The sequence below is a fragment of the Aythya ferina genome (genome assembly GCF_964211825.1).
Source record: "Aythya ferina genome assembly, chromosome: Z".
NCBI classification, from domain to species: domain Eukaryota; kingdom Metazoa; phylum Chordata; class Aves; order Anseriformes; family Anatidae; genus Aythya; species Aythya ferina.
Window position 1 is genome coordinate 7,004,269 of NC_140299.1, and position 23,050 is coordinate 7,027,318.

Here is a 23,050-nt window from a genome sequence, read left to right on the forward strand (position 1 = left end):
ATCCGTTATTCACAAAATAGGCTAACAAATATGATACTGTAATTCAAACCCTGACAATACTTGCAATTAAAATGTTTGGAGACAAGGGGAATTGTTTTAAGTCGTACAAGGACGGAAAATATCTCTTTCCAAACTCACTGATTTAAATATCATTAGATAAGGTTCACAATAACCTCAAAATTAGCAGAAATGTGAACCATATACCAAGACAAATATCTCACTGATACAGGACAGAATCTTAAATGCAGCAACAGAAGTTGAAAACAGAATATATAAACGAACAAAAGAAAATTAGTTGGATGGACCACTTGATGGCTAAGTAATTGATTGAATAGTTGCTCTTAAAGAGTTGAAGTCAATGGCTTGATGTCCAAGTAGAAAACAATAATGAGTGTTGTTCCTCAGTGGTCTGTACTGGGACTGGTGCTATTTAACATCTTTCTTGGTGACATGGACTATAGGATTGAATGCACCCTCAGCAAGTATGTGGATAGTGCCAAGTTGAGCAGTGTGGTCAATACACTGAAGGGAAAGATGTTCCTCAAGAGTTGGCCCCCCAAAACAACATAATGTTTAACAATGTCATGTGCAAGGTCCTGCACCTGGATCAAGGCCATCCACAATATTAATACAGACTGGGCAATGAAAGGATAGAGTCCTGCAAAGAAGGATTTGGACATACTGGTGGATTAAAAATTCAACATGAACCAGGAATGTGTACTTGCAACCCAGGAAGCCAATCATATCCTGGGCTGTATCAAAAGAAGTGTGAGAAGTAAGTTGAGGGAGATCATTCTCCACCTCTACCTCACTCTCATAGCAACCTACGGCAGTGAGCTTTTGGACCCCCCAGCATAAGAAAGACATGGATCTGTTAGAGTGGATCCAGAAGAAGGCCAGATGGTCAGAGTCCTGGAGCACCTCTCCCATGAAAACAAACTCATAAAGTTGGAGTTATTTAGCCTAGAGAAGAGAAGGTTCCAGGGAGACCTTATAGTGGCCTTCTAGTATTTAAAGGGGGCCTAATGGAAACTGTGGAGTGACTGTCAGGGAGTATAGTAATCAAACAAGAGATAAATGGTTTTAAACTAAAAAAGAGTATGTTTAGATTAGATGTAGCGAATAAATTATTCATGATGAGGGTGTGGAACATGTTGCCCAGAGAAGTTGTGGATTCTCCATCCATGGAAGTGTTCAAGGCCAGGTTGGATGGGGCTTTGGGCAACCTGATCTAATGGAAAGTATCACTTCTTGTGGTGGGGAGATTGAAAATGGATGATCTTTTAGGCTCCTTCCAGCGTAATCCATTCTATGTTCCTATGATTCTACAACTCTGTGATTCAGTCCTTGGAAATGATTTCTTATTTGCCTGCTAACCAAAAGAACAGAAGTACATGTTTTAATTCATAGTAGACCTAAAATCTTTGAATGTCAGTGGACTGTAAATATGTGCTCAGAGTAGGTATGTACTTGAATGGTTTTAAAATCTATGCTTAAGGATGTTGCTGAACTGACAAGTAAGATCATGGCAACATATCATTTATTTGCTGATGCAGATCCAGCAAGAATATAAAGAAAACTATATTCTCACTACCTCACCAAAAGTAAAGAAAGCAAATTACTCCATAGTTTGTCCACAATGAATTTCCTTATTCACATATGTTATTTTTGACTTATGGCAAATATATATGAAAACATGCTTTGAAGATTGCAAAGAATGTGCGTTGAGTTCATAAGCATAGTGAAAAATATTAATTCAACCATACCATCTAACCAGATTAAAATATCTTTATAAGCAACTTGTAGGAACAAATGAATATTTGTACTACGCGATTACTTACAAAAATGTTACTTACAGAATAATAGAATGGCTATGCAACTGAATGGAGTGGAGGGTCCAGATCATTGCTTAGAATAAAATTCAGAGATTCAATATATGACCTTCTGAAGAACAAATTAGTTAATAAATTGTGCTGGTGGTCAACCATCTGGATAGCAGCTTGGCAAGAAAGGAACCTGGGTTTCCTGGTCATCACCAAGTTAAGCATGTGACAACAGTGCGCCCAGAAGTGTTAATAGTATCCTGGGCTACATTAGGCAAAGTGTTGCCAGCAGGTCGAGGGAAGTGATCCTGCTGCTCTACTCAGAGGCCATACCTGAATCCAGTTCTGAGCTCCACAGTACAAGAGAGATATGGATGTTCTGGACAGAGTCCAACAAATGGCTACAAAGATGATAGAAGATGATGATTCTTTCCAGAGAGGAAAGGCTGAGAGAGATGGAACTGTTCAGACTGAGAAGAAAAGACTCAAGGGTATTTGATCTGTGTCAGTGTCCTGAAGGGAGGATGCAAAGAATACAGAACCAGGCTCTTTCCAGTGGTTCCCAGTGACAGAAAAAGAGGCAATGGGTACAAATTTGATGAAAAGAACATCAGGAAACACACCTCTGAACATCAGGAAACACTTGTTTACTATGCAAATGGCTGAGCACTGGCATGGCAGAGGTTGCCCAGAGGGGTTGTGGAGTCTTCCTCCTTAGAGGTATTAAAAAGTTGTCTGGACGTGGTTCTGGGCAACCTAATCTAGGTTGCCCAATTTGATCAGGGGAGTTGGTCAAGATGACCTCCAGAGGTCCCTGCCAACCTGAGATGCTCTGTGATTGTGGAATGGAAGTAATTGTTCAAGACTCTTGGAATTTTGATTAGATAATTTTAGTTAGGGAAAGGAAAGGACAATTGATATGGAAGACAAATGTCCACAGAGTTTCCCTCTGCTGTGTTCTCCTGCAATAGAAATCAATTAGAGAAAACGATAGCCCACTATCTATGTCTTTGGTGGGAATTAATTAGTAACTGAACAGACCCATGCCATTGCATAATTTTGAGTACCCATCATAGTGATTTTAAATGTTATAAAACTTGGACATTTACATGTGCTGTAGCAATTTCAATTTGCAAGTTTTAGATGTAGTTCATCTATTGTCCTTGCAATTTTTGTGACATATTTCAAATATAGAAATGCCTACACTTCTCAGAAAGAACTTTATGGGTGAAATGTGCTCTTTTCATCAGAAAACATCTTATCCCTGCAGCCAAAAACTTCCTATAGAGTACATTCTATAGACTGCAGAGTACCTCCATTTTGACAGGTTATATCAGGAAGTAATCTCTACAGAAATTTCTGCAGAGAAGGGCCTTCAGCATAGCCAAAAGCCCTGATTTACCTACTTTGGAGCAGATGTGCAACCCTCACCTGGTACACAAGAGCTCTAGCCACCATATCAGTATTGCCAAAGACTAAATAAACTAAGATGCAGTTGAACAACTTGAATGGGAGAGACAGTAGTTTATGCTACAGAAAAGTGATGCCAAGTGAAAATGGTCTAAAAGCTCAACGTCTTTCGTTTATCCCACGTCTCAGTCCTGGGTTATTAGATAATACACTTTTTTTTTTGTTTGTTTGTTTGTTTGTTTGTTTGTTTTTTTGGTCACACATAAAGGAGTTTAATTTTTCATCTATAGTGGAATAAAAATGAATTGCAGAACTTGTCTTTTTTTTTTTATTTTCTCATGTGTGTTTTTGAAAAAAAAAATAATTTTTTGGTTTTCATGTATTTTTTATCAGTCTGATTATTCTCTTATTTGATTGGTGGCTGTATTTGACCAAATCTTCATTTTGCGTTAATTTCTTCAGTTCTGTTACTTTTGGCTATAACTGTCCCAAAGGACATGTAGCAGTGATGTCCTTTAAAATCTGCATAGAAAACAAAACTGATTTTGAATCAGGCTTTCACTGACATTTATGTTTGTTCTCTGAAACAAAGACTGTCACATTTTAAAAATAAATAAATAAATCTTATGTACTGTACTTTTTGCACCTCACTTAGCTCATTCGATCAAACTAGACAGGTTAGTTTCACTTTCTGCTCTCTAGTGATGAAGGGTACCAAAAGCCTTTCTATTTTCTCTAACTTATGTAAAAATCACTGGCCTATGAATTCTAGATTTAAATTAGTAGTGGTACTTTCACCTTGCCTGAACTTAGAATATACAAAGAACTATATTGAATCAGACCAAGTGAACACTTAGCCTAGTATTCCATCTTACACCAATGTTATAGTCAAGTCCCAGGAAAGACTCCAAATATAAAATAAACATATTCTGTTACTGTGCAGAATATTCTTATAGCCTACAATATTTTTCAGGACAAAAACTTTCTTCCATAGAGCTTGTGTCTTTTCATCTAAAAGATTTCAATGAATTTCTCTTCCATGACTGTATCCAATCATTTTTTATAACACATATAAATTGCAATAACCACTGCATCCTGAAGCAAGGAGTTTCACAATGTAATTATTTAATGCACTTTAAGATTCTTAGGAATATATGCTTCAAGAGAAGAAAGGAATTGTGTTATGTGTTATTAGGAAAGTCATAATTATCAGAGGTAGGATTGACCTAATGAAGTTTTAACTATCCAAAAATAAACAGTTTGTCCAAAATATCTGTCTAAGTTCTAGTTGTGAACAATGATGAAAGGGAGGGAACTGCACAGGATAACTCCTTCCACATACCGTGGAATAGATGTCCCTGTCCTTATGTTTTTTTCTCTCCATTAACTAAAGCTGGACAACCAGTTTAGGTGAGATGCCAACCAAATGAATGCAAATCCCATATTACTTTGGCCAGGATGAGTCTTCATCAAAAATGCCTAAAATCCAAACATTAAATGAGCCATTATTTGCACTGCATAGTCTACCTATATCATGTGAAATATGACTGTATTTTCATATATTTTAGCATGGATCAGGAAAACATCACTTCTTCCTGCCAGAAACTTCATTTTCACCAGTGGAGAAACTTTATATTTAAAACTTAGTAGATGGGTATATTTTTCATCTTTAATTGTTGAAAGAGGGAGATACAGATATGGTGAAATTAGTTTAATGACATATGATAGACTAAAGTCTATCATATATGATAGACTTTATATCATATATGATAGACTTTAGTCTATCATATGTTAGTCAAAACTGTCTTGAATTGGGGAAATATGAAATTTACTGGCACAGGTTTGGCCTAACTTAACGTATATTTGGAAGCCTTTTTGCTGTCTCTTTTTCTTTCAAAACACTTCTTAGGGTAATCTCATTATACAGAGTAGCATGCACAATTAATAGATTTGCTAGGATTATCGAGAGGGTTTTTAAGCAATATAAATGAGGGAAAATGATACTATGACAATCAAGTTGCACACACTTAAATATTAAAGCCAGCCTGTAGGCTCCTTATTATGACAAATCCCTTCACAAACAATCTTGCAAGAAACCCCTTCTTTAGCTCTGCTTCCATTAATATAAATGTCTGAAGACAGCATTTAGGGTACCTAATACAGGTATTTAATTTGCACTTAAATTTTATAAATCTCATGGTTACTGTAGATTGTGCTTAAATGCCTGAAATAAAGTGTGATTAAGAGTACAAACCAAAGTCATTTTAAAATATAGGCATAAATTGTTTTACATCCACTAATTTAGTACAAGATCTTCATATAATAGATTGTGAAAACACATAAAGTTGACTTGAATGCTATCAATCTTCTTGGTACCAAAGTTCTGTAATATCTTGCTATCTTTAAAACTGTGCTGAAGTCAAGAAAAAAAAAAAAAAAAAAAAAAAAAAAATCACATAATTATTAACAGAAGTTTCAAAAAAAAAAAAAAAAAAAGAAAAAGAAACAAAGAAAAAACAAGTAAAAATATTTCAAACTAATTTCATATTCCACACCAAAGATCGTCAAGTTCAAGTGCCTGACCACTTCAGGGCTAACAAAAAAATAAAGTGTATTAATGAGGGCATTATCCAAATGCCTCTTGAACACTTATAGGCATAGGCCATCAACAACCTCTCTAGGAAATCTGTTCTGGTGTTTGACCACCCTCATGGGAAATAAATTTTAATAAATCTGAATGTCTAGTTTGATCTTCTGGTGCAGCTTTGTTCCATGCCTATGCATCCTGTCATCCGTTACAAAGGAGAAGAGGTTGGCACTTCCTTCTCCTCCTCCCCTCCACAGGAAGCTGTAGAGAGCACTGAAGTCAGCTCTGAATCTACTCTCCAAATTAGCTCAAATGTTCTCAGCCTGCACAGAACATGCATTTCTACCCTTTCACCAGCTTTGTTGCCCTCTGGATGTTTTAACATCCTTTTTATATTGTGGAGCCCAGAATTGTACACAATATTGAAAGTGAGGCCTAACCAACACCAAATAATGCAGGAGAATCACCTCTTTTGACAAGCTGGCTATTATTATGGTTTTGGCTGAGTTAATTTTCTTTGTAGAGGTTCATATGATGCCATGTTTTGGATTTTTGATTTAAATAGTGGTGATGACACACCACAGTTTTAGTTGTTGCAAAGCAGTGGTTACAGAGAACCAATGATATTTCTGCTTCTTATGCTGCCCTGCTAGTGAGGGGATTGAGGGTGTCCAAGGGGACACAGCCAGGACAGCTGACCCAGACTAGCCAAAGGGATATTCCATACCACTAATAAAGGTGGGGTAAAGAAGGAGGGCATTTGTCTTCCCAAAACCATATTGTGCGCAATGAGCCCTGCCTCCCTGGATGTGGCTAAACATCTGCCTGCTGATGGGAAATAGTGAACAAATTCCTTGTTTTGATTTGCCTGTGTGCACGGCTTCTGCTTTAACTAGTAAACTGTCTTTATTTCAACCCATGAGTTCTTGTACTTTTACCTTTCTGATTCTCTCTCCAATGCCACCTGGGGGGGATGAGTGAGCAGCTGTGTGGTACTCAGCTGCCTGCTGGGTTAAACCACAACAGCTATGCTGTGTTTAAAGCACCCCAAAATGCAGTTTGCCCTCTTGGCTGCTAGACTCATGTTAAACCTGTTGTCAACCCCAGATCACTTTCTGCAGTAATGCTCTCCAGCTACTCATCCCCCACTGTGTACCTGTGTTTGGCACCTGTGATGGCTTATAATGATAAATCATCCAATTTAATTTGAAAAGTGAAAGTCTGAGGTTTTTGTGTTTGTTGTTTATTCATTTATTTTTCTTCAGTATCACAATTATGGAAATAGGAGATATACGGTAAAAATTGGGATTACTATTTAAATAATGTAGACATCATATATGAGAAGAAATAAGAAAAAGAATCCTGTAAACTAATGAAGATTAGGAAAGAAGAAAGTATTTTAAAGCAGAATATGAACAAAAAAAAGTACATCTGCTAGATGCAGATGGTAGAAACACAAATAGGGACATAGAAAAGGCAGAAATATGCAGGATATATTTCTGTTCTGTATTTGGAATGAAGTAGGTGGATGTATCCATCCCATATGATATTGTGGGTAAAATATAAAGTTTACCATCTGTAACAAAAGGAGGTGTGAGGCAGCATCTAAAGGCTGAGAAACAAGCTTTCCAGTCAGGCATTAGCAAATCAGTTTAGCCATCTTGTCAAAAGGAAAAGAGAAGGTCTTCATCTTTTTCTGAAATCACTTACACAAGGAACAGTGTAAGCTACCCAGGGGCTTTTCATTCTTACCAACCAGATCATAACAAAAGTCAACTAGAGAGAGAAATTAAGAAAATTCAGTACCAGGATAGAATCTAATTTCTCAGAAGGGAGAATAATTAAACTGAGAATTGCATGCAATGGGATGGTTAGTCTTTAAAAACAATGAATTTAATTCTAACACAAGCAGTTTAATACTTGTTGCCAGGAAAAATGCCCTGAACACATGCTCTGGGCTAAAGGATCGATGTGGTAGATTGCTGTGGTAGAACTTTTGTTTTGGAATCTCTCAAGTGTCTTCTCTTCAGAGGTTTGACAAACCTCCATAGTGAATGCTAATTGTGAGTTGTATGTTAGTTTCTTGAGGATCAAAGCCCATTGTGGGAGAGGTATGAGTTACACTGGGAACCTAGAGTTGGTGATCTAATGGCCCCTTTTGGCAAAATACATGATGCAGGTGCCATTTCTGGCTTGGGAATTACCCAGGATACTAAGTAGAAAACAAAATCCACCTTTCTGGAGCTTTAAGATATACATAGTGATGTCTCTCATGGGACTGCAGAGAAGGAGCTGGGTTTAATTCTAGGTATTTCTTCAACCATATACCTTGAGTTACTCAACCATATACCTCTTTAGAGTGTCTCTGTAACAAGTATGCACTCCCCTAGGGTTATTATAGAAAATATAAGTTGGATATAAGCATTTATTGCCTATATTAATATTAAGAGAAATGTTGTAATATTGGAGGAGATCTATTTATGTTATGTTATGTTATGTTATGTTATGTTATGTTATGTTATGTTATGTTATGTTATGTTATGTTATGTTATTTATTTATTTATTTTTAATGAGGGAAGTGAAATAAAAGGAAAAGAAAAAACCAAAGCACTTATCAAAGTCACCGTGCTGGTTGGATTCTTTCAAATTCCTTAAGGGCTTGGATGCATTAGTCTGGTGGTGTTGTTTTCTGGGCCTGCATTAATTTGATCCATTCTTTTAGAACATGTGTATAACACTACGAAAAAGTATTATTGGTTTATAAATTACACTTGTTGTTTCAGGGCGATAAACAGAATGATGAATGCAGTCTTTGTTCAATCACCTTTTTATTCATGAAAGGCAAAACTATGGGTTCTGAAAACATTTATCTACATCAGGAGTAAGCCATAAACCTTTCAAAAACGCTCCCAGTAATCCAGGAAGGAGCTGCTGATTAGTGTCATAACAAAGAGGATTCAATAATGCTAATGACTTTTCTTATGATAATCAATAACCTGGTGGAAGCTACTTGAATCTTAATGAATCTCCCAGATGTAGCCCACTTCTTGCAAACATAGGAATGGTTAGTATGGATTCATTAGAATACTTGTTTCTATCAGATTAATCATGTAAAGAAGAACATGTTTCTATGAACAAGAACTTCATGCCAGCAGCAGATGAACCAGAAAGAAAAGTTTCAAAATTTAAAGTGGAAGTCAGATTGGTGTTTACCTAAACACTTTTTATTTTCCTTTTCCTGGAATTTTAGGATCAATCTCAGTCAAATCAAGAAAAATATCAGTTTATGTATTTGATTCATTAGACCCTAAACTGAGCATGGTAATATCCAACCATATCACCCAGTTTTGCTGTGAATTATCATCATGACTTAGAATTCAACATTTTCCTAGCTCTGAGTATTTTCTCTCTGGCTGCATGGACATGGTGAGATACATCTGGCATAACCTCAGCTTTATGTAGCTGTGCAGTTCAAGTCAAAGAAAAGAGAGATATGCTTTCCAGGGACATTTGTCCCACCCATCCTCTATAAATAATTTAGAAAAAATAAGTAATCTTCTTCAGGGTCCTACTGATGAAAAGTGAAACAAATTACTTGTTTTTGGTTGATACCTAACTTTTAGATGGTAAAAGTTAGGCAGTATTAATCTTGGTCATTGTGTGTGTGTGTTGCTCCAACAACATTCAGACAAAAAAAAAAAAATGCTCTCATAAAGCACCCAACTTATAAATCCAGTGAGATACTGCAGAGATACAGAGCTACCTATATTAATATCAAAGCAATCCAAATCAGATCTCAGAAACCAGGCAAACCAAAGTAAACTCTTTCAATTCAGTAATGCTAAAATATAAAAATAAAATTGATTTTCAAATGTAAATTATCTTTACTTTCTGATTCGTCTATTCTGATTCATCTGTATCTATATCTATCTATATAGAGAGATTAAAATGATCAATTTGGGGTAAAATATATATTTAAATGTTTAAATTTTCACTCCATATTTCACTTCAGCTTTGCCTTCTCTTTAGTACAACTGATTACACAAACTAATATAATCTCTAGACATAATGTGTGTGCTGATATTCAACTTATGTTTTCCACTTGGTTCACTCCATTTTTATTTTTTTTTTTTCATGATGTCTTTTCCTTATTATAATTGTAAATCTAACTGCAAATTTGTCATAAAAACACACCAAATCTGGAAAAAAATATAAAAATAAGAGAAAAGAGAGAAAGAGAGAAAGAGAGAAAGAGAGAAAGAGAGAAAGAAAGAGAGAAAGAGAAAAAGAGAGAAAGAGAGAAAGAGAGAAAGAGAGAAAGAAAGAGAAAGAGAGAAAGAGAGAAAGAGAGAAAGAGAGAAAGAGAGAAAGAGAGAAAGAGAGAAAGAGAGAAAGAGAGAAAGAGAGAAAGAGAGAAAGAGAGAAAGAGAGAAAGAGAGAAAGAGAGAAAGAAAGAAAGAAAGAAAGAAAGAAAGAAAGAAAGAAAGGAAGGAAGGAAGGAAGGAAGGAAGGAAGGAAGGAAGGAAGGAAGGAAGGAAGGAAGGAAGGAAGGAAGGAAGGAAGGAAGGAAGGAAGGAAGGAAGGAAGGAAGGAAGGAAGGAAGGAAGGAAGGAAGGGAGAGTTGGCAAAGACAACAACAATAACAAAATAAAAATAAAAATTAAAAAAAAATCCCCAAAACTTCTCTTGGTAATCCCTCACAGGACTACAGAATCACAGAATGTCTGAGGTTGGCAAAGACCTCTAGAGGTCATCTTGTCCAACTCCCCTGCTAATGTAGGGCCTCGTAGAATAGGTTGTCCAGAAACAAGTCCAGGCAACTGTCTTAATATGTCCACAACCTCTCTGGTCAACCCGTACCGTGCCAGCATTCAGCCACTTGCACAGTAAAGAAGTATTTCCTGATGTTCAGAGGGAACCACCTTTGCTCCAGTTTGTGCTTATTAACTCTTACCCTGTCACTGGTCACCACTGGAAAGAGCCTTGTTCTGTCTTCTTTGCATCCTATCTTCAGGACATTGACTAAATTTCTTCTTTTCTTCCTCACACTGATCAGTCCCAGACTTTCCTCTCCTCTCTTTCATCATCTTTGTAGTCCTTTTTTCAACTCTGTCCAGACCATGTCTCTCTGGTACTGTGGAGCCCAGAACTGGACTCAGTATTACAGGTATGATCTCCACCACTGCTGAGTGGGATGTTTGTGGGAACAATAAAAATCCACAGCCAACCTAATATATATATATATATATATATTAACCAACCTATATATATATATTAAATGTCCATAGTATATATACTTTCAATATTTCTAGATTACTATGGGAATTCTCTGCTTTTTTTTTTTTTTTTTTTTTTTTTTTTTTCCAAATGGAATCATTTACCCCTATAGAATCTTCCTAAGGAGCTCGGTGCCCAGTCAGCAAAGTAAGTGTTACAAATAGTGCCCAGATTCCTCTACTGTTATGAGCATTTCCATGTTTGTATATGAGAATTCAGATTAATGTACATAACTCATTGGCTGTCTGATGGATACCCATAAATTGAGGACTGAAACTCATGATTCATTTCACATAAGAGGATAAATCATTAGCATGAAAGAGACTAACCTTGAGGAATAATCCTGGCCTTTTCATTTCCCTACAGAGTCACGTTTTAACTGATTAATTGATTGGTTGGTTGTTTTGTTTTCCTTTGTGTTTCCAAGAAGGATGTCATTACTAATGGTGTCTTTTCCACCTCTGTGCCAAAGGCCAATCTGTGCAAACTTCTTGTTTTCAAATATTTGAGGAAGAGAGTATGGCTACAGAGCATTACCACGTCTGAAAACCTGTATATATAACTCTTTTACAAGAAAACATGCTATATGACACATGGCAAACAGAAAGGCATAAGGACTTTGCAGTCTCCATTCAGTGGTGGATACCAAATAAAAAAACAAATGAATACACAAACCAGTCTATCAACCTACTCCCTCAAAAAGAAAAAAAAAAAAAAAAAAAAAAAGAAAGAAAGAAAGAAAGAAAGAAAGAAAGAAAGAAAGAAAGAAAGAAAGAAAGAAAGAAAGAAAAAACACCTCAATGCACTACTTCTCCCACCCCCCCCCCAAAAAAAACAAAAAACAATTTACTGTTTTACTTCCTCAGCCTCCAGACTTAAACCTAAGTTTGGTAAGGCCTTAGATCTTTTTCGTTTGAGTTGAGCTATCATTCTTTTCCCTTAAATACAATAAAAATAACATAAGCATCTCAGAAGTGCCAAGACCCTACAATTATTCAATGAAATTGACATTCTTGTTAGTTTTGTTGCTACAAGAAATAGGGAAATTGATATGAATATTAATTTTGCAAAGGAACCAGAGGGGCACACTGGGGTCCCCATCTCTGGTAAAGGTTTTCCAGAGACACAATCAGGATTTCTTCTATATCCTGCATTGGCCTTTTCTGGTGTACAAAGAGCATTTCTTGGCCAAAAAATAAATAAATAAATAAATATGTATATATATATATTATTTATGTAAATAAAATACCCTTTTCAACTTTTTTTTTTTTTTTTTTTTTTTTGCATCCATGAATAAGAGCGCAGAGGAATGAAGATGATTCATCTGGAATTCCAGATAGAAGTCTAGCTATCATAGAAATTATAGAGTTCCATCTACATCTAGTGCATTACTGAATTCTGTCAGCTCTCATAATGTGATTCCTCCTACAATCCTGCAGCTCAAAACAATCTCCTTATCCTGTAGAAGAGAAGCTGCTATACTTTTCTTCCCTGTAGGTAGTACCGATCTGACAGTGAATTTTGATTCTTAATTTTATTCCTTGATACATTTCCTATGTAAGTAAAAACAAACAGATCAGTAGCAACAACAGCAAAGAATAGCCTTATGGCAGACCCTTAAAACAAATCTGATTGAGATGACCAGCGTACCTCTTCCCTTCATTTATTTATTTATTTTTTTTCTGGGAAGGTTAGTATAGCTCTAGTGTAAGTAAACTGTCTCATTACTTATTCTTTATCTGTTAGTAAATTCTCTACAGTATGAATCTGAATGCTAGCCTGGGTAGTTATTCCATCCTGTCCTTGAAGCACCTAATAACAGGGACTCAATGTAGCTCTTGCACGGTATATTTTCTGTGCCATTAAAGGTGAAAGTGTAATAATAAATTGGAGAGTTTTGTGAGTAAAGATGTCTTTGAAATTAGCTATTACATTCATTTGAATGTACCAAAGCAAATTTATGATGATTAATTGTATTAGAATGAACACCAAAGCACGTAATAATGATTTGCTACTTATTATAAAGCTTTGCCAATATTTTGTACACCCAAGCGACATGATATGCAAGAAATCCAATGAAACCCTCTTAAACAAACAAAGGGGAAAGAGATGAAAGGATTGGTCTTGCAATGCTAAATGTTTCAAAGGACAAACAGAGGCCACAGAAACTACTTTTTCCATGTCAAAACTTTGCCATGTTAGCTCCCATTAATGAAGAAAAGAGCCAATAAGTATTGATACACACTATCACTCAGAATTCAAGCTAGTATTCAAACAAAACCTTACCAAGTTATGCTATTACTCACTTTTTTACTCTTTGTTATTGTTCCTGTTCTTGTTGTCATTAGGATTGTTTTCTTTTAAATCTTTTCCTGCTTGACATTATCTTCAAACTGTTTATTTAAATAATAATTAAACAAACAAACAAACAAACATATTTTAAGTGTGTGAAGCCAATTCAGTATCTACTTCAACAGCTTCACTAAGATTCAGTCAATTACTCTGGTATTCAACCCAATAACTACTACTTAATCAAATAAAAAGAAAACAACAACAACAAATTACCAAAAAGTAGGCTCTCCTGAGCTGGGGAGAGAAGACATGATAATCCAATGTCATTTTGTGTGTGGGAAGGACAGAACTCTCAGAAAGATCAAAAGCCATTAAAAAAAAAAAAAAAAAAAGAAAAAGAAAGAGAAAGAGAGAGAAAGATTACTTGTGGGTGAAGCAAAAAATGAATTCTGTTTATGAACCTGCCTCTAGAATGCTATTTTTAGGAACCATAAAGCCATAATCATGAGCAGTGTCCAGTCAAGTCTGAAACACCCACCTGAGGAGTGGTTTAGCCTATTGTTGTCTTTTTTATTCTTGTGCATTTTCTTGTTAGTCTCTGACAATGTCACATTAGTTCTCTGTTCAACCTGTCTTGGAGAAATCCACTTCACAATTTCTCATTTAGGTTAATTTTGCTTTTAAATAAATAAATAGACATTCTTTCCTTTACAATGGGTGTCGCTGAAATTAGAGATGCTGAGAAGTGCAACAATATTGTGCAACTATTTTTGCACAAATAGTGGACTAGATTTTTCTTTGATTAAAAGAACACAAATCTATTTTTGAATTGAAATAATAGGATGAATTTGTTTTGTGCTTTTATGCTGAGCAGCCTTTTTTTTTATTATTATCTTTTAATTCTGTTTCACCCACACATTTTCTAAATAAGAAGAAGTAATCGCTATTAAACAAGATTGATTTTTATTGCCCATTTCTTTATTTACTACATGAAATACACAACAATATCTCTTTTTTTTCAAATTAAATAACATTAATCCTCAGCCTTTTCTGATGTGGAGATCCTCTGGATCATATCTTCTTTAAAACTTAATAGTAAAGAGAAAACCAGGCAGTTCTGTTTTGTTTCTTATCTTTTCACGAATTCTTTGTATTGTTTTAGACATCAGTTATGCATGCTTCTTTTTCCCCAGCTATACGCTATTATTTTCCTGCTCAAAAATTGTAACAACATTATTTTTTTTAAACACTGTAAATTACTTTGAGAACCTACTGTAAAGTTGTTTCCATGTGTCTTTATGATTCAGCATATGTCAGATACTTATACACAATTTGGTTTAAAGATATTATTGAATTACTTTTTGTCAGCCGAAGTGGAATGGCTCTCCAGCTACAATCAAGATTTTGAATACCTTTATTCAAGTTTTGACTCTGTCAAATGTACGTGGTGACTTTTTTATTTTTTGGTTTGGTTGGTTTGGGTTTTCTTTTTTTTTTTTTTTTTTTTCATTTCTCTTTTTCCTTTTCCTTTTCCTTTTCCTTTTCCTTTTCCTTTTCCTTTTCCTTTTCCTTTTCCTTCTTCTTCTTCTTCTTCTTCTTCTTCTTCTTCTTCTTCTTCTTCTTCTTCTTCTTCTTCTTCTCTTCTTCTTCTTCTTCTTCTTCTTCTTCTTCCTTTTTTTCCTTTTTTTTTTTTCACACAAGACAAAAGACAAGTTTTTCCCAAAAGACAGGTTAAAATGTCTTTTTTCTATCTACCCAGGGGGAGGTAAGCATTTATGCTGTCTAAATAAAATAATGTGTAAAGAAGGTTCTGGCAGTATAATCTACCTATATAAAGAGAAAATTTTCATGGTCTTGCTGGACAGAGAAATATGTATTTCTTTATCTTTCTGTTGTGTTTTGATTGTCTTTGGAGTATATCAATAATGAGTTCTGTTCAAATAATGAAAATGTTTCTCTATGGATGCTTAGAAAGCAAAACAACCCTGCACAAATGTAGAAAAATCTTCAAATTACATTTATGTTGGCTGTTAATAGATCTCTATGTTATTTTTTCTCACAATACTTATTACAAAATTTTGGTATGATACCCATAAATTGTGGGTAAAAACAATCAAATAGGGAACTCTCCTTCTAACCCAAATTCCTGCTAGCAAGTGCTATCTTGATTTGATTCTATTTCAAATTCATCTTCCATCATTTAGTCTTCAACTCTTCCTTATATTTTGTACATACATGTATCTTGCCATCTTCAGACAGATGAAAATTCCTAAATATCCCTAGTTAATAATAAAATGTTAATGATTTGATTTACTGACATTTTACAACCCACTACCTCCAAGTGCTAGAGTCCAACAAAATTTTTATCATAGATTCAAGGCAGGTGGTGTCTGTTTCCTGAGTTTCTTTTGCTATTACTGGCAAAAGATTGTCCTTCCCAAAGTAATGGCCTCCTTATATCACTCCCTCCATGTGCAGATGTTATAAGACTCCATATCCACACTGCATCAACAGAGCCTATTCTGTCTCTGTGTTTGTGTCCTGAGTCTAACATTTTAAATTAGAGATCTTTAATTTAATAATTTAACCGTTGAAACCTTTATAGAGCTGACTGCCTACCATTCCTCCATAGCAGGGAACTCACCTCTACGGAACTCACTACAGGGAAAAAAAAAAGAAAAAAAAAAAAAAAAAAAAAAAAGTACAAAACGTAGAAAGAATCGCTCCACTTCCATAGAAGAAACTAGGCAATGAAGAAAAAGAAATTAGAATTACAGAATTACACAATAAATCATCTGTCCTTAGCAATTCAATAGTAGTTCTTAAGTAAAGATATGGTTATTGCAACTCCAGCCTGAAGGCCAGCCAGTCTGATCTCCCTCCTGCCAACAACAAAGTCCAAATAAGCAGCTCAGATAGTAAGAATAGTGTTTTATCAGCTCACACAGTATCACAGAATGGTTGAGATTGGAAGGGACTTCTGGATGTCATTTAGTTCAACCCTCCTGCTCAAGCAAAGTTATCCAAAGCAGGTTTCCAGGACCATGTCAAGGCAGGTTTTGAAAATCTGTAAGAAGGGAGACTCCACAACCTCTCTGGGCAGCCTATTCCAGTGCTCCACCACACACACAAAAGAAGTGTTTCCTGATGTTATATACATGTATGGTGTGATAATTTGTATTGAGAAAATGGTTGATATTAATAAAGAAGGGGGAGATTTGGGAATGTGGCCGTGGGGGTAGGCAAGCCCCATGGTTGGTGATAACATCAGACACTTAACGATGTACATCAGGAATGTAAAAGAGTTTAGAGGGAACAAAGAAGGGTGATTCAGGAGACTCCATGCAGTCTCGGGTTGCTTGTTCTCCAGCTGTTAAGGCATGGAAGTTTCTGGGTGTTTGCCGTTGCTGTTATTTGCAAAGTTGTTTGACCAATGAAAAGTTGTTCTGAAAAGAAATGCTATGGGGAGAAGGGTATATTTATTTTTCCAGCAGACTGTAAGAACTGCTGAGGTTGGACTCGATGATCTTGAGGTCTCTTCCAACCTAGACAATTCTGTGATTCTGTGTATAAGACGGGAGCGTCTCCTCAAGGAAAAAAAAAAAAAAAAAAAAAAAAAAAAAAAAAAAAAGTACGGTATAATGAAGTGAAGTCATCAATAAAGAAGTAGAAAGAAGGAATGAGTAGGGACAGGCTAGCAGAACAGAGACCAGGATAGGAACAGGGACATTGATTGCCTCATGAAGATAGGTTCAGCCAAACTCAGCAAACTGCTCAGAGAAGCTCATACAGAAAGTTGCTGAAAACAGGTGAACCAGAGCTGGGAAGAAGCTCAAGCTGAGAGAAGCGGACCCGCGCACACAACTGCACCTTCCTTGTAAGCAGTTGTGCATTGTGGGGAATCATACATCCTTAGAAACAAAGACTGTTCTGGTAACCTTACAGCTTATTCTCCTTATTCTCCTTATCAGACAGCTTATGAGCCTGAAATATGGGACCAAACTGAGGTCAAGGTGTGGGACTCTGCAACTAAAAACGACAAGGTTGTGGTGGGATTGCTCAGCACCTGGTGAGCAGTCTCTGAGGCCTTAAAGAGACATGTGGGGCCACAGTCAGAAACGTGTGGTTTGCCAGACAGTGAGGGAGCTGCAGGCTCCTTTACTGATCCAACTGCTACGCCATCAGCCCCTCTGCTGCTACGGCCATCGAAGGCTTTTGCTGTTGCGCCCCCTGGTGACCTGGACGTGCCTTTTGACCCAGGTCCTATTGGCCTTGAAAAGGAGACAGATGTTACCCTTCGATCCGGGAAGAAAGGGATACAATAAGCCCAAAGGCCGAGTTGGTTGACAACGTAAAGCATGACATATTGTTCCCATGGCTGGCCCTGGAATTCTCCGGTGCTTATAATCAAGAAAATGAATTGAAAATGGAGACTGTTACATGATCTGAGATAAATTAATGAAGTCGTGGAAGATATGGGAGCACTTCAACTAGTATTACCAACCCCAACTATGCTCCCCAAGTAGACTTAAAGAAGTGTTTTTTTAAGCACTTGCCATAATTTGGAAAACTTTGCCATGTTTACCTTTTCTAATTGTACATATGTATAGGTGTACATATGTATGGGCGTACTCGGGTTTAGTATGTAAAAGCAATGTTCTGTATGTTTAGAAAGTTTGATGTTTGTGTGTGTTGGTAGAGCATAGACTCCCCGTGCATCCAGCACTGTTTACTTGTCTTTTGTAAATATTACTAAATTCAGACTGAGTTGAAACTTCATTTATAACAGATTATATAGACCTTTGAAGACAACATTATGATAAAAAAAAAAAAAAAAGTTAGATGGTTTTAAAACTGTCTCGGTTATATCATGTTAGCTATCAAGTATAGGCCTTTCTAAGAAGTTCTGTCACTTGGATTGTGGACAATTTGTCCAAATTCTATCAAACTCAATGTTACAATTTCAAAAAAAATTCATCACTTCTGAAACTACAAGTTTGGAAGCCTAGCTGGCTATCTGTACATTTAAATCAGTTAAACCAGTTAAAATTATTTTCTGTAGCAAAATGGAAATACAGTTTTCATTCCAGATTTAAAATGAGTAAACCCTTATATTTCGGTCTGGCTGCAGATGTTGCAGTGCTTCTGGGCCACTGGGCTGGACTGCCTATATGTTTTGTGTATCAATAAATTAAATGTATCTATTTACCTTAAGCCATTGTTAAGTGCACCCTAGGGACACATTTATCAAACAAATACAGGTCTTTACTGTGTCCAGCCTGTTCACAGACTTCAGAAAAGTTTGAATCCAGACCTGTTAATCATCCTCATTTCGCAGCAAAGACTGAAAAGGCAAGCAGTTCTCTGCTCTAAAGCCTTCCTTCAATACACACTTACACACCATATATATCATCATGCTCCATCATCATGCAACAAAACTTTTCTTTAGGGAACATTTCTCAGAGCAAGATAGCAACTCATCTAATCTCATTTGTTCCTCCACTGCTCAGCTGTGACTACCAAGCAAGGTAGTCCTAGCTGTCTGATGTGCACTTTGATGTTGTGTGCCTCACTCTGAGACTACCATTTAAGTGGAAGATCATCACATCAGAAAGAAAACAACTACGTGCAACTAAGTGCAAGATTTTAAGTAGAAAGGTACCATATTGTGATGCAAAAGAGAGTAAAGGTAGGGAACTATACATCAAAGCTCCTGTCCTTTGTTGTAAATTGGCATTCAGGTGGTCTTTTCAAGATATTTCAGTGGAGGATCTGGCTTGAGAAATGTGAAGGTAGCAATTCTTTAATGCTTTATCTTACAACTTTATTTACAAAATTGATGTGAAACAAATCATTGATATGTCATTTTTCACCTTTTTTTCTTTTTTATTTTTGGTAACTAAAGAGCAATAAAAGACATATAACAGCAAAGATTATTTATATTTTTATTTTTAGAAAGTTAAACTATCCTTTGAGTTGTCCAATCCTGTTAAAATACATTTCTCTGTTTTCTTCCCATTTCCCTGTGTTGCTTCTGCTGGGGTTGGGTCTGGGTTGGGGAGGGGGGAGGAGGGTAATCTTTTATTTTCATTCTGTGGCAGTATACATATTGCCAAATGCAATATAAATCCTCTCAAAAATATTGACTTCATTGTTTTTGTTTTGTTTGATTGTTTGTTTATGCATTTAATTAAAAATGAAACTCATAATTGTCACATCTGAAACAGAAGTTTTATAGAAGAACCTAGAGCTACCATGTCTCCTGAAAGTCAAAATACCCTTATTTGGAAAAATCCAGGGTCCTTCCATCATTTCTGAAGGTTTCTAGTGTCATTGTGGATCTTTAATTAACTCAGGTTCTGATTAATTGTCTAGCTTCCTTAAGAACCTCTTCAATGACCTTATATAGATAGAGGTTGAATGGGATCAATAGAGGTACATTTGGATCTACAGAGATTTCTGCAAACATCAATTTTTGTGCTAGAAATGGCATAAAACTGGAAAGCAGTGATGGATGGTAGAGGGTTGGGAATGGACTTGATACAGTTAATCGGGAATGTCCATAAACCTACATGCCTACATCTACCCCCAGGTCATACACCTTCATATGCACACACATGCGCACACACACACTCACTGATCATACAGATACTCATATCCAATGCTTGCACATATATGACAGTGATAAACAGTTTTCTGCTAGGAACAATTTAGCTGGCAATAAATCACTCTTGTAGGGGCTAGTGTACAGAGGTGAATAGCCATGATGCAAGGATATAATTGTGCATAATCAATGCAAACGTGCTCTAGTGGAATATGACAAAGTCTTACTGAAACATATTTAGCTAAAGCCTAAAGGTTAAAGCAGAAACACTGTGATGTAGGTGTCTCAGACAACAGCATGGTAGCTTGCTGGTGACATGATAAAAGGAAGTATGAGAGAACCTTTCTCTGGACTTCTAGGAAAAAACAAAAGAATAGACTTTGCAACCCTTAAGAAACTGTCAACATTCCTCAGGATTTCCAACCACCTCTGGAGCCTGGAAAATTCTAAATACAATCCAGAGTATCTAGGACAACTATAAATTATGATCATCTTCCACAGAATGGAGATTAGCCTCTTAAGAATGCTGCTCAGAACTTTGAGTTTTGTTCTTTTGTCTTTGCACACAGCTGAAAACTGATTTTTTAATGAGAAAATGTTGTTTTGTTAGAGTCATAAATTTCCCACAGAGATGCATTTGTTGCAGCTCAGTTTTCATTATGACAAATATCTCAGATCCACTGTGGAATTTAGGGGTAAAGCTCAAACACTACAGAAGATCCAGTATCATTATAAAATAGTTGGGATACTATGCTATGAAAGATCAAGTGCAAAATCTGATCCTGATGAAATTAGATAAAGAAGAAAAAGAATTCATGCCCCATATGACTGTTCTAAGAAACAAGGTAATTATGACAGTTCTCTTATTGTTTTCTGTAAGGTTTATTGTCATAGATTCAAACTAGCTTACCTAGTTTGCAGTCTAGAGTGCTGAGAAAAGCACTCTTCAGATGTGGCTTCAGCTCATCCTGACCTTTGCAATTGCTTCTGTATTATACTTAACTCTCCAGGGACCATGGAGAAATAAAGTATCCCATATTAAGCCCAAAGAATATATGAGACAGACTACTCAATTTTAGGAAACTATATCAGTATATGGTGCCTGATAGCTGTTCACCTCTGTGAGTGATTGGAAAGTTCATTTGAGAGATAGGTGACATGAAGTCATATCTCTGGAAATAAATCAGATGTTCTGTCTTACATGTACTACATAAATCTGCTTACATCTGGCATAATGCAATGGTCCTTTTTTTTTACCTGCCTTTGAGTGCATTTATTATTTATTTATTTATTTTTTTTGGAGGAATATTGGTTTTATCGGAGGCCAGGACATTAACAATAATTCAGGAAAATAATTGTTATGGGACAGGAAAACTGTCTCTTGCTTGGATCTATATGCAAAGAAACAGACGTATCTTTACTCTTTCTGGTCAGTAAAATATAAAAAGATATTAAAAGCACTGTTTTGGTGCAAAATGTTGTATAGATTTCTTTAAGAAAAATGCACGCTATGATCTACAGCTGGCAAATTGCCCTATGACAGTAATTTTAAAGAAAAGGGTTGAAAGGTGCAAATTGGAATAAAAGTTACTCACAAGAATCAATAGGCTCAGAAGAGTCTATTATAATAACATCATGTCGCCAAGAGTGCATCAAGGATAAGAATGTTGTTGTTAAATTAGGTGGCACCATCTTTGCAACAAAACCAGAAATGTAATGTTTGCTAATTGGACTATAAAAATAATAATTACCTTTGATGTAGGGGAAAGCATAGTCACTCAGCAATAGCTCTGAGTTTATACAAACTGAAACTGCTATCATCAGAGCCCAAACTAGATTAGAAGTGAGTTTCTCAAATTACATTTGGATGCTGCCAAACATACGCAAGCCTTTGAATGTTTTCAGTCTGCGAGGAACAGCCTTTATCTTTCCCCCTCCACAAAAATGCTGCATGTTCTTTACTGTAACAGCATCTCTTCACAGAAGTGCAAATTTATTTAATCAGCTTCATGACCAACTTCAATTTTTTCATGCAAAAAATGTAGTTTATAAATGTGAATTAATTCAAGAGATTTATATTTCTGCTTGAGTGCTACAAGATAGGTTGTACTTACTTCCCATCTTAGCCTTTGTTTGAGGTAGGATACCATGATTTGAACCACTTGGAAGAGGCGTTCTCTTAATTCAGAACACAAGGTCCTAATTTCTCTTCTAATGCTATCAAAAATAAATTTTAGAGCATAAGAAGGCTTGATAATATAAAACATATTATTTAGTTTTTATCATTATTATTTAACCTGAAAAGGATCAAACAGCTATCACAAAGCTATTGAAGAGTATCTGAAGTTAGGAAAGGAATTGAGAAGTGGGCTACCAAAACTGTTACAGTTAATTTCCAGAAATGATATTCATAAATAGCTCCTTGAAATTTAGGAATCCTTGTTTTGAAAGTGAAAGACAGTTAGCTCACTTGTTTGGAATTTGCTCAGATTCCTGCTCTGCTACATCCTTTTTTTGTAATAATGGTAACATTGCTTCATCTCTGACTGTGAAGGAATTAGAGGATAAAGAACAGTTCATAATGTGTTTTTAATTATACCTGTACTAGTAGTTCTTAGTGCAAAGATTATTGAAAAATAGATTTAGTCGCTATATTTTGACCCTCAAATTTCCTGTGCCAATTAGATCTTGAGAGTCATGTCACAGAAATGACTAGGAAATTATTAAAACAAATGAAAATACTTAATTTTACTTATAAAAAAAAAAAAAAAAAAAGGATTTAGATAAAAACAAATATTTCTATGTGAATTTGTATATTTTAGTCTCCATTTAAAAATCTGTACTTTTTTTCCAAAAGAAATGTTTTCACAAATAATGTCATGTCAAGAAAATTAAAGAAAAATAAAATTAAAGAAAAAAAAAAAAGAGGCAAGGGGAGACGTGAGGAGGGCAGGGGCAGGAAGGGAAGGGCAGGAAGGGAAGGGCAGGGGCGGGAAGGGAAGAGGAGAGGAGAGGAGAGGAGAGGAGAGGAGAGGAGAGGAGAGGAGAGGAGAGGAG